Consider the following 16,657-nt stretch of genomic DNA (forward strand, 5'->3'; position numbering starts at 1 on the left):
CATGAAATACGCGTTGGACAACTCTGTGGATTGCCAAGCTCCCCCACCCATCCTCATTGATAAAGCACACGGGGTGCTCTCTCTCTCTCTCTCTCTCTCTCTCTCTCTCCCCCCCCAAGTCTATCAAACGGAGGTGCAACTTAGAGAGCTTCCACACGATGAGTTTACAAACTCACCAAAAACTTTTGGTGTTGCATTCTCACGTGGCCTATAAAAAGGAAAGTAAAGTTCATTTTCTATTCATGCATTATAGAAAAGCCTCAATGTTTTAAACTATGCAAAGTTTCTTGAACGGCATCCTCTCCTCCTTTATTCCCTCTTGCCCCCTTTATTTGGTGAACGTGGGTTTTGAAACCCATCGTGTGAAATCCCTATTAAGCGTTTCTTAGCTCGCTTCATTGTTGGATTCGTGCCCCCCTCTCTCTCTCTCTCTCTCTCTCTCTCTCTCTCTCTCTCTCTCTCTCTCTCTCTCGGATAATGAGTATTTTGTCTATTCCAACTAATCAAAAAATTATGCAAGGCCTCAGTGTTAGCCTTTTCATGATTCACCCTTGTCTTTGCGGTGGCAAATAAAAAATTATTCATTTTAAAATATATATATTCTCAATCTTTCACCAACAAAAAGGGAACATATCACTGTGACCTTAAAAATATATATATTCTCCAATTTTTCACCAACAAAAAGGGAACACGTCACGACTCACTATGACCTTAGCCATTTGGACATGCGAAAAAGGCAGATCTAGTGAACGTAGTAAATAATAACACACTTCAATGAGAGACTTATTTTTTTTTTGAAGAGAGTGTAAATTGAATATTAGAGACAAACAGAAAAGAGATACAAAGGATCCTCAGGAGGGGGGAGGATCATCCCCAGACAAAAGTCATATACAATCTTTCATTCTGAATCTGATTGGGGAGTAGAATCTGGGAATCACTTTATCCCATAGCTGCCATCTCAATGATTTTTGAAGAGAGGTAATACTGTTCTCCTCAGAGAAAACTTGGTTAACCTTAAGACACAGATTTGTAGCTATTTTGAACATATCATGAAGGAGCAGCTGAAATGGGAAGGAAGAGGGTTCTCCAAAAACAGTAGAATTTCTCTCAAGCCATATGTACCAGATTATAGCACCTCTCCATTTGTTCCATAGGGGAACATCTAGACCTTTGCAATCCCCCAAGAGAAAGTCTCTATATCCCAGAATCCTGTTAGTGACAAGCTTAGCCAGCTTGAGAAGTATACAAGATATCCTTTTGTTACTTCTGCAGTTAAGGAACAAGTGAGGACAGTCCTCTATGGCTGCTTTGCACCTGCAGCAGATCCCATTGCTTACTCCAATCCTGACAGCTCTGGCACCAGTCCATATGCCTTGATGCATCAGCAGCCAGAGCAGTACACTATGCTTGCTAGCTATAGGGTAGGCCCATATGCACTTGAACCTATAGGTCCATTGCTTTGCACTCCATTGCAGCTTCCATTTGAGATTAAGCTTTCTTTTCAAGCCCTCCTCAACTCCTTCTTTTGACTTGAATTGTTTGAAAGCAGTCCATGCTAATCTGGAAAGGGATAAATTAGGGGAGACAGACCTGGTTGTAAACAATTGAAGAATGTTAAGCAGTCTGCTCCTGCACCAAACAGCCAGGTAACCAGAAAGATGAAAAGAGGCTTGCAGTTCAGCTACAGATTTGGGAGATGAAAGTGTAAATAAGTCTGCCCAGCTTACAATTCCAGCCTTGAAACACTTATGAGCTCTCCTAGATAGTTTCTCTTGAAGGTGACCTGCAAAGAATCCACTCCAGGGAGAATCAGCTAGAAAGCAAAACTGGTTAGTGTAAAAATGGGGGGGAGGCTTCCAGTTAAGCTTGATAATTTGCCAAGCTTTCCACATGTTAACCAAAAGTCTAGACCCTGTAGGATGAATGGGGTGGGAGGAGAGCAGGATGTCTCTTAACTGCAGATTACCCCAGGCTTTGTAGTGCTGAAAGGTAAACTTGTGTACATTCCTTTTTAGTAAAAGAGCCCAAAAATCCTGGGAGGAAACAGATCTCACAATCCATTTAGCTGCCATTTTAGTTGCCAGTCTTTCAATATCAAGTAGTCCCAGTCCTCCCTTATCCTTTGGTAGACAACAGGTTTCCCAAGAGACTTTAGACTGTTTGGGCTGTCCATCTGTGCCTCCCCATAAGAAGGATCTGGCCAAAGCAAGCGCCTGCTTTATCTGGTATTTGGCAGGAGTCCAGCAAGACAGAAAGTAGACAAGTGATGGGAGGATGTAGTGGTTGAGGATGAAGAGTCTGCCAGGAATGGAAGATTGACTATTTTGCCATTTCAGGAGTTTAAGCCTGAATTTATTCATGACCCATTCCCATCTCTGGGCAAAAGACACATTAAATCCCATGGGAATGCCCAGCAGCCTGAAAATCTGCCCATTCTGTATGCACTGACAGCCAGCATTCAAGATGATTTGAGGAGTATCACCATTAGAGACCTTATATCCTGTTTTTTCATGATTTATGATAGAGCCACTTGCAACACAAAAGGTATTCAGACATTTCCAGAATGACTCAACATACTGCACATCATTCCTTACCAATGCATTAGTGTCATCAGCAAACTGCTGCAATATCAACTCTTTTGCTGCACCTGGTATAGTGATCCCTCTCAATGAACCTTCATCAATAGCAGCCTGCACTAGCCAACCCAATGCATCTGAACAGACAGCATAGATCAAGGGGGCAATAGGGCAATGAGAGACTTATTAGTTGTTAAGTGAAATGGAACTTTTATAAATTAAAATGTTAAAAAAATTAATTATCCAATATTTTATCTCATGGGAGCAAACTCCTATGAATGCATTTCTTAATATTAATGCTATGTTCACGTGGCCATTCATAGCATGCCAAGAAGTGAATGCACCTCTCTTACACCCTTAATAGCTTTTAAAATGAAGCGAAAGGACCCCACATTCCAACAAAGAGGAGATTTAATTTTCAATACTCTTAAAGCACCGGCTCCCACTTAAAAGCACGCCACACAAAGCTTAGTTATTAGTTACAACGTCCTACCACCTCAATTTTCACCAGCATAGTTGTGTCACTATGCCAAAAAAAGCATAGTTACTATGTCGACGGTCAGCTTAAGCATTCCCTCTCTTATTGCACCTGTGTGTGTGTGTGTCGCTACCCATCACACTTTGAGCATCCGTACCTGCCATGGTAAAAACCGATCGAGGCTTATTGATAAGGCTATGGTCATGCGAGGCTTAGTTATCAGCTATAAATAACTATGCTCGGACAAAGCATTAAATGAATAAATGAGCCTCTTGAGTGGTTACGTGAGACTTAGGGAACGTCCACATGAACAGGGTTTAACCCCCGCTTACTGATGTCAACCAACTACGCTCTATTGACAGAGTTGGAAATTGCTTTTGCTACCCTCGTTGAGTGATGCAAACGAACAACTTGTTATAGGAAGGTTGTTGCTTTAAATGGGAAAACTCTGAAATAGCTGATGCACGAGACAAGGGTAGCACCCTTGCCCATGCAAACTGCTCTTACTTAGGAAATGGCCATGTGAGGCTTAGTTAAGAGTGATTTGAACGAACAACTAAGCCTCAATTCTTTTATAAAAAAATTAACCAAATAAGCGTCTTTGAATTAAGTAGGAAGCAAATGATTACATCAACTTACCCAAGGAAGTGGGAGTTGTGATAGCCCATTAGAAAGGTATTCCGGTGCCTCTTCTTATGCACGCACGCACGCACACATACACACACACACGGATTGCAAATCCTTACGGGCCACCATTTGCCCATAGGAAGAGAAAGATCGATAGAGAAAGACAGAGGGTAATTGGGAGGTCAAACACCAACATGCATATGTGTGGTGTGTGGTTGGGGTGTGTGCGCACGCGCACGTGTGTGTGTGTGTGTGTGAGAGAGAGAGAGAGAGAGAGAGAGAGAGAGAGAATAGTTGCAGCTCCTTACAAGCTTGCATTTTTCCATAGGGGGAGAGAGATTGATGGAGGGAGACGAGGGTAATAGAGAGAGAGAGAGAGAGAGAGAGAGAGAGAGTTCACGATGTCATAGGAACACATCTAGAGACCAACAGATCTTTGGCAAATCTGGTTTTTACTAGGGAACTGTGATAAACGAGAGAGAGAGAGAGAGAGAGAGAGAGAGAGAGAGAGAGAATTTTTGATGTCATAGCAGTACATCTAGAGACCTCAAAGCTCCAACCAGACAACTCTTTGGATGAGCCGGTTTTTAAGAGGGAAGTGTGATAAACCAATCTATCACACTCAAATGTTATTGTAGTTTCCTTTTCTTATTCATTGAGAGAGATCTCAAAACTCAAAGCAAAGATCTATCGTACAAGTTTGAACTCAAAATTGTGTGCATGTGTGTGTGTACAAAGGGGGGTTGTCTTGAGTCACAACCTTTTATATATATATATATAGAGAGAGAGAGAGGAGAATTTACCTTGTCATAAGAACAATCCAACATATATCAAAGATTTACTCAATAAGTCTTGATCGCAAGGTTTGATGAGAAAGAAAAAGAATAATCATCTTCCTAGATCGACTACATGGAGTACAACTCACCATCCTTGCTTGTGTGTGTGTGCACATTCACACCTACAAACATTGTGTGTTTGTGTGACCCAATGGCCATGTTTTTCTTCGTCACTACAACTCGGTGCACCTACCTACAACTCGGTCTCTCGTTGGAGATCAATTCTAAAATTAAAAGGTTGTAACACCCTTTTTCAAAGCAATGCTCCCAAACAGCTAGGAAAAAACTAGCCTGTTTTTTTAAAAAGGTGTAACTCCGTCCCCTTTGAGCAAAAAATGAAGAGAGTGCTTGGAAGGCTCTCAAAGTAAAAAGTAGTCACACGGCAAATTTGAGTGTTGGTTTGGATTCTTAAAGAAATAAAAACATATGAAAATAAATATATAAATAGATTCTTTGACAAATTAAAACAAAATATTTATATACTATCATTGAACAAAATATTTATATACTATACCTCTTTAGTGCCAACCTTAGGGCTTGCTGACAATATAACTTTTACGGAGAGGAGCCAAAAGCAACACTAAAGTCTTAACCAACTCCACAGCTACTATTGCTCATCACTAATACATGTAGCCAAACCTACCCTCACAAGAAGTTTTGGACAAATTCTCACAATAATTCCCACATTGTGACTTACTTCAACATCGTGAGCTTATGTGAGAGAGGCACCGCATACCTAGCTAGGTATGCACAGCCTCTCGAGCAGAAGCTCATGATGTTATTCATTGTATGAAAACACTTGAAAAGACCTCGTTTTCCTACATGAGAAAATTTATATTCTTGTGCAGCCTCGAACCAGATCCACCTTAGTTTCCAAGGATTTCTCTCTGCCCTCAACTTTGCCCCCACATTCAAATCACATGTTAGAAAGCTGGAAGCCATTCTCCCAATTCTACACACGGTCCTTTCGTGTGTAAAATTGGGAGGAGGATCCCCCATCGTCCCCCCGTCTCCAAGTCTGTCAATCGGAGGTGCAGCTTAGGCACTTCGTAGCTCGCTTGATTGCTGGATCAGTGCCTCTCCCTCCCTCTCCCTCTCTCTCTCTCTCTGCGCTAAATCTCGGACAGCATGATCTAGGAATTTTGAGTTCAATGCAAAGTAAGTCAGGTTGTCTTTGTAATGAGTATTTTGTCTATTCCAACCAATCAAAAAAGTATGCAGGGCCTCAGTGTTAGCCTTTTCATCATTCACCTTTGTCTTTGCAGTGGGAAATAAAAAGTTATTCATTTAAAAAAATATATATTCTCCAGTTTTCACCAACAAAACAAAAAGGTAACACATCACTATGACCTCAAAAAATATATATTCTCCAGTTTTCACCACAAAAAGGAAACAAGTCACTATCACCTTAGCCCTTTGCATAGGCCAAAAAGGCGGATCTAGTGAACATAGAAAATAATAAGAGCATGGTCACGCGAGGCTTAGCTATCCGTAAGCCTCACGAACTTTTGACAGGAGCGCAGAATGGAGACCGAGAGCAGCAGGTAGAGAGAGGGAGAGCCGAGCGCAAGCAAAAGAGAGAAACTCAGAGAGTGTCTGTGGCGACCGGGCAACATTTTGCAACTATGCCTTTTTAGGCATAGTTAGCCTACAAAGCCGATGGACACAGCTAAAAAATTGCCTCACGTCTGATAGCTTACGAAAAACTAAGTTGTGCGTGACCATAGCTTAACACACTTCAACGAGAGACTTATTAGTTTGTTAAAGAAATTAATTATCCAATATTTCATATCATGGGAGCAAACTCCTAGGAATGCATTTCTTAATGCTATGTTCACGGGGCCATTCATATAGCATGCCAAGAAGTGAATGCACCCCTCTTACACCCTTAATCTATCTAAATAGATAATGGGGGAGGGAATTCCGGCTCCCCCCCTCCCCCCCCCCCCTCGCCACATGGTGGCATGTCCTTGCTCCGACCAGTGTGGTTTGCAAACGCGGCAACTGTGCAGAGAGAGAGAGAGAGAGAGAGAGAGAGAGACGGCCCAAGGTGCTTTCTCCTGAGTCCTAGGACTCCGTTGGGAGCTGCACCACAGGCGGGCGCTCTCTCCTGAGTCCCGTTGGGAGCTGTACCACAGGCGGAGAGAGAGAGAGAGAGAGAGAGAGACAGAGAGAGAGAGAGAGAGTCGCTTGACTGTGGGGCGTGCAAGCTGAGCATTCCATGAAACGCCGAGTCCCGTTGGGAGCTGTACCACAGGCGGAGAGAGAGAGAGTGAGAGACAAAGAGTCGCCCAGTGTTCGGGAAAAATCATTCTTCCAAACATACAAATTTCCTTCCTTGAGTTTTCAAGAGGAAATTTTAGAAAATTAGGGATATTTTTCGGGTTTTTACACTATTTTTCTCTATGTTGGGACGCAAATACTCCTTTTCTCCTTGCCTTCAATCGGCATTTTTGAAATTGGAAACGGCACGATATGAAGCTGAGACACATTTTTCCCGAACAGTGGAGTCGCCTGACTGTGGGGCGTGCAAGCTGAGCATTCCATGAAGTCTGAGCCATCCAGAGGAGTGGCGCGAGCATTTAACTCCAAATTTGTACCACAGGCGGAGAGAGAGAGAGAGAGAGAGAGAGAGAGAGAGAGAGAGAGAGAGAGAGAGAGAGAGAGAGAGAGAGAGTCTCAGTCGCCTGACTGTGGGGCGTGAAGCTGAGCATTCCATGAAGTCTGAGCTATCCAGAGGAGGGTCGCTAATATTTAACTCCAAATTTGTTGCAACCAGCGTTCGCGAAAAACCACCAATTTTCCCAAACATAAAAAATTCCTTTTCTTGAATTTGCCACAAGACATTATCTCCTTACTCAAGCAAGTGTGCCGTGCATAGCAAGTCTAGAGTGCGAACGAGAGAGGGTCGGTGAACATGCTCAGGCCTTGAGTGCGAACGAGAGAGAGAGAGAGAGAGAGAGAGAAGAAGAAGAAGAAGAAGAAGAAGAAGAAGAAGAACACACATTGCCGCATCGTGTTCGGGAAAAATGTGTCTCAGCTTAATATCCTGCCATTTTCAATTTCAAAAATGCCGATCGAGGACAAGGGGAAAAGAAAAAATTCCGTCCCAATTTTTACGTTTGGAGAAAAAAATTCCCGAATTCACCCACAAAGAGAGAGAGAGAGAGAGAGAGAGAGAGAGAGAGAGAGAGAGAGAGAGAGAGAGAGAGAGAGAGAGAGATGTACAGGTCGGGACAATGGCACGGCCTCAGGCTCGGGCTCCTAGGCTCAATCGTTGCAGCGTCGTAGCAGGTTGTGGGGGCGCCAGCTATGGCGTGGTGAACCAAGGTAGGCCAACAAATCAGTGTCAACAAGCCAAGGTGCACGAACGAGAGAGAGAGAGAGAGAGAGAGAGAGAGAGAGAGAGAAGAAGAAGAAGAAGAAGAAGAAGAACACACATTGTTGCGCTATGTTCGGAAAAAATGTGTCTGAGATTAATATCTAAAACGTTTTTAAATTCAAAAATACCGGTTGAGGACAAGGCTAAAAGGAAATATTCCGTCCCAAAATAGAGAAAAGTAAACTTTTTGAAATCTCCTCTTCGCAAATTCAAGCAAAGGATTTTTGTATGATTGGGAAAATGATTTTTCTCGAATTGACACACACACACAGAGAGAGAGAGAGAGAGAGAGAGAGAGAGAGAGAGAGAGATGTACGGGCCGGGGCAATCTCACGGCCTCACGCTCGGGCTCTTGGGATCAACCATCGCAGCATCGTAGCAGGTTGTGGGGGTGCCAGTTATTGCGTGGTGAACCAGGGTAGGCCAACGAATCTACGAAAACGAGACAAGGTGCACAAACCACAGAGAGAGAGAGAGAGAGAGAAGAAGAAGAAGAAGAAGAACACACATTGGCTGTGCTCGGGAAAAATGTGTCTCAGCTTAATATAATGTCGTTTTCAATTTCAAACATGCCGGTGGGAAAAGGAAAAGTTCCGTCCCAAAATGAAGAAAGTAACCCCAACTTTTTGAAATCTCCTCTTGGAAAATTCAAGCAAAGGAATTTTGTACGTTTCGGAAAATGATTTTTCCTTAACTCACACACACACACACACACACACACACACACACACACGAGAAGAAGAAGAAGAAGACACATTGCTGCATCGTGTTTGGGAAAAATGTGTCTCAACTTAATATCCTGCCATTTTCAATTTCAAAAATGCCGGTCGAGGACAAGGGGAAAAGAAAAAAATCCGTCCCAAAATAAAGAAAACTAAACTTTTTGAAATCTCCTCTTGGAAAATTCGAGCAAAGCAATTTTGTACGTTTAGAAAAAAAAATCCCGAATTCACACACACACACAGAGAGAGAGAGAGAGAGAGAGAGAGAGAGAGAGAGAGAGAGAGAGAGAGAGAGAGAGAGAGAGAGAGAGGAGGAGGAGGAGGAGGAGGAGGAGGAGAAGAAGAACAAGAAGAGAGAGAGAGAGAGAGAGAGAGAGAGAGAGAGAGAGAGAGAGAGATGTACGGGTTGGGACAATGGCACGGCCTCAGGCTCGGGCTCCTGGGGTCAATCGTTGCAGCGTCGCAGGAGGTTGTGGGGGCGCTAGCTATGGCGTGGTGAACCAGGGTAGGCCAACAAATCAGTGGCAACAAGCCAAGGTGCACGAACTAGAGAGAGAGAGAGAGAGAGAGAGAGAGAGAGAGAGAGAGAGAGATAGATAGATAGATAGATAGATAGATTTTATTATCGTCCTCGGAGGTCAAATATGACCTATGGGACCAAAGTTACATGTGATGTAGTATGTGTATGGCTGATGAGTGACTCTCGATGCTCCAAAATTGTAGTGATGAGAGTCGCAATGGAGAGCCCACACTTTGGCTGAGAGAGGAAAGTGTGTAGGTCTAAGTTATGGCTGAAAATGTGAGAGAAGCAAGTTCGGATGTGATCAAAAGCTAAGCACTCTAGTAGTGTGTGGTACTCAGACTCTCGAACTTGCAGTGAGCATAATGTGCATAATCGATTTGACTCTTCTCCATTGCCCCAACGCCCTATCTCGCATCGAAGGAAATGGGAGCTAAGCCGAATTGCTGCGATAGTGCGTATCGCGGACAAGGGAATAGACTCAAGCATGTAAGTGTGAGTACGGTTTCCTCTCAGCGAAGAACATGGTTTTGTAGTTGGGGGCAATATAGGTGGTGTAATGTATGAAGCGTGACCCACCGGATTTCTCCCAAGCCGTAATACATTGGCGTTGTAGAAAAGCTTCATTCACTTGAGAGTCAATTGAAGCATCATGTAGCAAGTGTAATGCATCCCATCTCCCAAACCACTTCTTTATGTCTTGCATCCATCCCGTGCTCAAGATCTTGCTTTTATGTGTCTTTTGAACTTTTTTGCTTGCTTCCCATGCAATTGTAGGAAGTCGATGTGAGGGGTTTTGACGCATCTTTATCATGTACTCCACAACCCTTTCCATGCCCATAACCTCAATTGGAAGAGATCCCGACTCAAGAAGTAGGAGCATATATGGTGTTTGTGTTTTAACTTGGAGAAAGTTTGTAAGAAAACGTTTTTGGACATTCTCAAACTCTTTCCAAGTAGACTTTGAGATGCTCCCACCCCACACTTCAACTCCATAAAGAAGAACCGGTGTCACCAATGCATCAAAAAGATACTTCTTGAGAACCCAACACTTGATGTTTCCCGCATTACACATGTTCTCAAATGCATAATATGCTCTCTTTCCCGCTTCCAAACGACGCATAGCACATTCATGCCACTTGTGATTGGATGGAACCTCAAGGCCAAGGTACTTAAAGCTCTCAACAACTTCAAGTGTCTCGTTGTTGTACACAATGCATGGCTTCTCCTTATGGTTGGTTTTCACAAGCATAACCTTTGTTTTGGATTCATTTACAATCAGCCCACTATGCAAGCAAAAGTTCTCAAGGACAACCATAAGCTTTTGTGCATCTTCTAAAGTGTGTGCTAGAAGCACTACATCATCCGCATACAACAAAAGCATGATTACCACATTGCAAATAGTGACCTCTTCAATGCCTTCTTCTTGCATAAAGTCAAGTACCATTTGTTCCAATTGATCGATGCATAGACCAAAGAGAGTTGGTGACAATGGACATCCTTGTTTAACCCCAATAGTGCTTACAAAAATTTCTGAAATTTCTCTTCCCATGCGCAATTGACAAATCACCTTCTCATAGATGAGAGAGAGAGAGAGAGAGAGAGAGAGAGAGAGAGGCTGTCCCAGTTGTGCGCGAACGGCAAGAACCAGGGAGATGGTTAGTCGTAGTGGGTGAGAGAGAGAGAGAGAGAGAGAGAAGAAGAAGAAGAAGAAGAAGAAGAAGAACACACACTGTTGCGCCGTGTTCGAAAAAATGTGTCTGAGCTTAATATCCTGTTGTTTTTAAATTCAAAAATACCGGCTGAAGACAAGGGTAAAAGGAAAAATTCCGTCCCAAAATAAAGAAAAGTAAACTTTTTGAAATCTCCTCTTGGCAAATTCAAGCAAAGGATTTTTGTATGTTTGGGAAAATGATTTTTCTCGAATTGACAGAGAGAGAGAGAGATATACGGGCCCGGGCAATCTCACGGCCTCACGCTCGGGCTCTTGGAATCAACTGTCGCAGCATCGTAGCAGGTTGTGGGGGCGGCAGTTATGGCGTGGTGAACAAAGGTAGGCGAACGGATCTACGAAAACGAGACAAGGTGCACAAACCAGAGAGAGAGAGAGAGAGAGAGAGAGAGAGAGAGAGAGAGAGAGAGAGAGAGAGAGAAGACGAAGAAGAAGAAGAAGAAGAACACACATTGGCTGTGCTCGGGAAAAATGTGTCTCAGCTTAATATCATGTCGTTTTCAATTTCAAATATGCCGGTGCGAAAATGAAAAATTCCGTCCCAAAATAAAGAAAGTAACCCAACTTTTTGAAATCTCCTCTTGGCAAATTCAAGCAAAGGAATTTTGTACGTTTTGGAAAATGATTTTTCCCGAATTGACACACACACACACACACACACACAGTCGTGTGTTGAGTGGTGTGCAGGTCGAAGCACACACACACTCACACACCCTGAGAGAGTGGGTGGGTAGGTACTTTAGAGAGGGAAGACATTTTGAGGCAAGATTTAGAGAGAGAGAGAGAGAGAGAGAGAGAGAGAGGAAAAATCCACATAGCACTGCCAGGGGCAGTGCCGCCGTCGAAGGCGACGTCGTTGTAGTAGTAGCTTTTAAAATGAAGAGAAAGGACCCCACATTCCAACAAAGAGGAGATTTAATTTTCAAAACTCTTAAAGCTCCGGCTCCCACTTAAAAGCACGTCACACGAGGCTTAGTTATTAGTTGCAACATCCTACCAACTCAGTTTCCACCAGTATAGTTGTGTCACTATGACAAAAAAAGGCACAGTTTCAAACTATGTCGGTTGGTTGACAGTCAGCTCAAGCATTCCCTCTCCTATTGCGCATGTGTGTGTGTGTGTGTGTGTGTGTGTGTGTGTGTGTGTGTGTGTGTGTGTGTGTGTGTTTTGCTACCCATCACACTTTGAGCATCCGTACTTGCCATGGTAAAAATCGATCGAGGCTTATTGATAAGGCTATGGTCACGCGAGGCTTAGTTATCAGCTATAAATAACTATGCCCGGACAAAGCATTAAATGAATAAATAAGCCTCTTGCATGGTTACGTGAGACTTAGGGCATGTCCACATGAACAGGGTTTAACCCCCGCTTACTGATGTCAACCAACTACGCTCTATTGATAGAGTTGGAAATTGCTTTTTCTACCCTCATTGAGTGATGCAAGCGAACAACTTGTTATAGGACGGTTGTTGCTTTAAATGGGAAAACTCTAAAATAGCTGATGCACGAGACAAGGATAGCACCCTTGCCCATGCAAACTGCTCTTACTTAGGCAATGGCCACACGTGAGGCTTAGTTATCAGTTATTTGAACGAATAACTAAGCCTCAAAATTTTTTATAAAAAATTTAACCAAATAAGCGCCTTTGAATTAAGTAAGAAGTAAATGATTACATCGACTTACCCAAGGAAGAGGTAAACACAATAAATACAAGGGGACTATAATAACTAAGCCGCATTCTTGGTCACATGAAAAGGAGCATTAAATGAATTACCATGCCGATTTAGACATAGTTGTGAAGTTCAAGGCATAATTAGGAGGATGAATGAATTAGTAAGGGTACATTCGCACGCACAATTGGAGGGGGTAAAGATGGCATCACTAGTTTTGGACATTTTTGCCAATGAAAAAGCCTACTGCACCTGCGCCTACGTCTTGTAGCTGCAAAACCAAGCTTGCCATGGCTAACTCTACCATTTTCAATAGAGTTAGACTAGCGAAAGCTTCGTTGGAATAACAGTGACAAAAGAGTTGAGGTCAATCTAACCCCAGCCCTCTCCTATGTGCAATTGCACCCTAAGCCTCACATGACCATGCAAGAGGGTTAGTTATTCATTTAAGCAGCTTTGTCTTAGCACAGTTGACATAGTTATCAATGACTGATAACTAAGCCTCGCGTGACCATGCACTTATTCATTCATCCTCCCAACTATGCCTTGAACTTCACAACTATGCCAAAATCAGCATCGTTACAAAGGGTAGGCATAATTATTCATTTAATTCTCCTTTTCACGTGTTTAGCCTCTCTCTTTTTTTCACCATTAGTGGGGGGAAGGTAGTAGGGAGAAACTTTACACATATCATGTATTTACAATTGTACATTACACCCTCGAAGGGCAGCTGTGGGAACCATCCCCCCAATAGGGGAGGAGAATACACCCAAGAGAACTAAGCCTCATTTTTTTAACCAATGCAAGGCATGAAAATATTAGAAGAGAAACAAAAAGATTACATCTGTTTTCTCAGGGAGCGAGCATTGGATTACAAACATAGGGCCATACTGGTCGATTAAAAGGGATTCAAATAAATTTCCTACACTCAAACCAGCCTGACCGACTTCAAGAGGTCGTGTCACAACCTAGCTCTTATCTAAGGGCATCAAGCTCAGTTCTGATTTGCACCAGCAGTTCTCTAGATTGGTTCTAGAGATTCTCCAGTATTTCAATATCTTCATGGATTTCTTCTTCCGGTTGATCCCCGATGTACCGATCTTCCCCTTCTATCCTAGCAAATCGAAAGAACTTCCCTGCCAGGTCCAACATCTTGGCCTTCTTCCTGTATAATTGGCATTGGGATATGTTAAGCTTCTCCACCTGTGATGGTATTTCATCAACAAAAAATTTTAGGCTAGGCACCTGGGAGGGATCTTCAAAAATGTAGAACCTCCTCTACTTCCAAATTGCCCGGGCAAACTCAGATCTGATGTGATTCCATACTAAGGAGGGGGGGACTACTCTTTCACCCAGCAACAGTTGCGTCTAGGACAGGGTTTTTTGAAAAATTATGGTCACTGGGTCCCAAAAAGGTTTGTTGAAGGGGCAGCTCAGTGCCCCCCTTACATCAGGAGCATCTGCCATCAGAAATTCCAGCATCTCTAAGTTTTACCCCAGCCCATACGGCTTTATGAAGAATCAACCAGGGTAGCGCATATGTTTTTTGGAGAAGAGGCTTGGGACCAAAGGGTCTTGAATTTGAAAGCCCACTATTTCGTATCCATGGACACATTCCATCTCTAGTTAAGAGTGATGTGGAGAGGGATAGAGAGGGGGATAGAAAGGAGTTGGGGATGAGAAAGCTCGAACCCTCCTTGACAGATGACCCCGCGAAGGAAAAAGTCTGCAATTGAGGATCCAGTGCCAGAAGCTAGGAAGTTAAAACTTCAGGGAAAGATCTAGATCCGTTAGTCAGTCACGAAGGGCTAGAGATCAGACGTCCGCCTAGCATCTTACACCTTTTTTATGGAGGGAGGACCATCCTTGACTGATCAGCCTAAATATCCCGCCCAGTGACCAAGAGCTACCATACTGAGTCATCTAGAAGCAAAGGCTACCTATGTTTGGACTACCAGTTAGGGGCCAGATTCGCCCCGTGCCTATTCTAGGCTCCCCAAAACGATCAAAGAAGATCAAAACCTTTGCGAGAGACTGGTGGGGACTGAAGAATAGGGAGAGAGGCGGTAAACCATTCTAGCCAGAATTGATCGGTGATACTGAATTTCTTCAGATTTTTGAAGAGTAAAGTAGCCCATTGTGCTTGACTATCAAGGAGGGCTCGGGTAATGGTCCTGAGCACAAGTTTGTTCGCAAGCTTAGAGATGTTGATGATTCCTAGGCCCCCTTGGTCTTTAGAAAGGTAGTAGATATCCCATTTCACCTTGGCTTTTTTGTGGGAAATGAAGTCACCAGCCTATAGAAAATTACGGCACACCTTGACTATATCCTTCAGGTGACCTTCAAGTGGTCTCCATCAGGTTGATAAGAACACGACATATATCAAGAGAAAGTGGTTTATGACCATGACTCTTCCCAGGAGAGATCCTTGGAAGCCTTTCCATCTTTCCAATTTAGCATGGAAGCGATCTAGGACCCATTTCCTGCATGACTTTGCTCCATAAGCAATCTGCATTCAGTAGCCAATATCCATTGAGGGAGCAGAGTGTTCCCCTGCTTAGCCCTACTTTTGAAGTGGTTGATCTTGGACCCAGAGACTAAGCAGAAGGTGTGCAGGCACTGCCAGAATTCCTAGAGGGACTCCTCTTCATTGGCTAGTAGCGAACTAGTGTCATCTGCAAATTGAGAAGGACACTGTTGACACTGGTCTCCAGGGAGATGGATGCCTTTGATTTTTCCTTCTAGAAGCCTAACTTTGACCAGGCATTTGAGGCCATCTGTGGCTATGGCAAAGAGGAGGGGAGCAAGGGGGCAACCTTCTCTTACAGACCGACTGAGAGTAAAGAATTTGGAGAGAAGACCATTGAGGGCAATTTTGGCTCGAGCATGCCCAAAGAGCGTCTTAACAAACCTCAATAGTATAGGCCTATAGCCCATCCATTCCATGTTGAGAAGAATAAAAGACCATTCTAGCCGATCATAAGCTTTGTCAAAGTTGATTTTGACAAACACAAAGTCATGAGAGTCTTGGGCATGTTCGATCCCTTCCCATATGGCAATAATTGCCTCCATGATATTCCTTCCTCTGATAAATCCCTTCTGTTTAGCTAAGATCCATCTCATGAAATGTGGAGTAATCCTGATGGCAATGTCTTTGGCAAAGATCTTGTAGATCGTGTCCAGCATAGTGAGCGGGCATCAATTGGACAACATTTCCCTCGGCTCCCTTTTGTGCAGAAGTTTGATTACTCCATCGATGATGGCATACGAAAGGGCTTCGTGGGCAACAGACTCTTCCCAGACTTTTAAGATGAAAGGAGAAAGAAGCTCTTTGAATGTCTGGAAAAACTCCGAGGGAAGCCCATCAAGTCCAAGAATTTTCCTTGGCTTGAGGGCATTGATGGCCAACTGGGTTTCAGTAAGAGAAAGAGGGGCTTCCAGTAGCTTGGAGCTTTCCTGCAAAATAACCTTCGCTCTAGCTGCCTGAACTAGGCCTCTACTAGCGGCAACTTCTGGAGAAATAACTTCTTTGGGATTGAAAAGGGCTTCCAAATGTGACCTTGCATAATCAAGATTCTCCTCTTCGTTGGAATTTGCTTGTAGAACAACGGAACTAGTTCCGTCGTATTCTTCCTTCGAAGTGATTTGAGCACGAAGTTGGGAGATCTTTGACTGTTGAAGAAGATTAGGAGGGCATTAGGAAAAATATGAACCCTCTAGGGCCCTTTGGGATTAAGGTTAATTAGAGGCAAGTCAATGAGAAGAGGGTGGTGGACACACTCTATGCCCTCAAAAATGTAGGGGGACAAAGTAGTCTTACACTTCTTAAATGGGCTCTTACCTAGTGAGAAGGTGGGGTGGGGGGGGGGGGGGGGGGGGGGGGGGGGGGGGGGGGAACCTCCAACTTCCCTCCTTTTTGATCCGGTTTTGAAAAAATCCCAAAAATTTGAAATTTTTCAAAAATTTCAAAACTCAAATTTCATCTTCTGAAAACCCTCCTAAAACTATTTTATGATCAAAAAAGCATTTTTTGATCTCAAAAATTCAAAACGTGCATCTAAAAATCCTAAAATTCAAATTTATTAAAAAACTTTTAAAAAATCTTGTTTTGCTA

This window comes from Adiantum capillus-veneris, chromosome 2 (genome assembly GCF_014529385.1).
Source record: "Adiantum capillus-veneris isolate H3 chromosome 2, ASM1452938v2, whole genome shotgun sequence".
Classification (NCBI taxonomy): Eukaryota; Viridiplantae; Streptophyta; class Polypodiopsida; order Polypodiales; family Pteridaceae; genus Adiantum; species Adiantum capillus-veneris.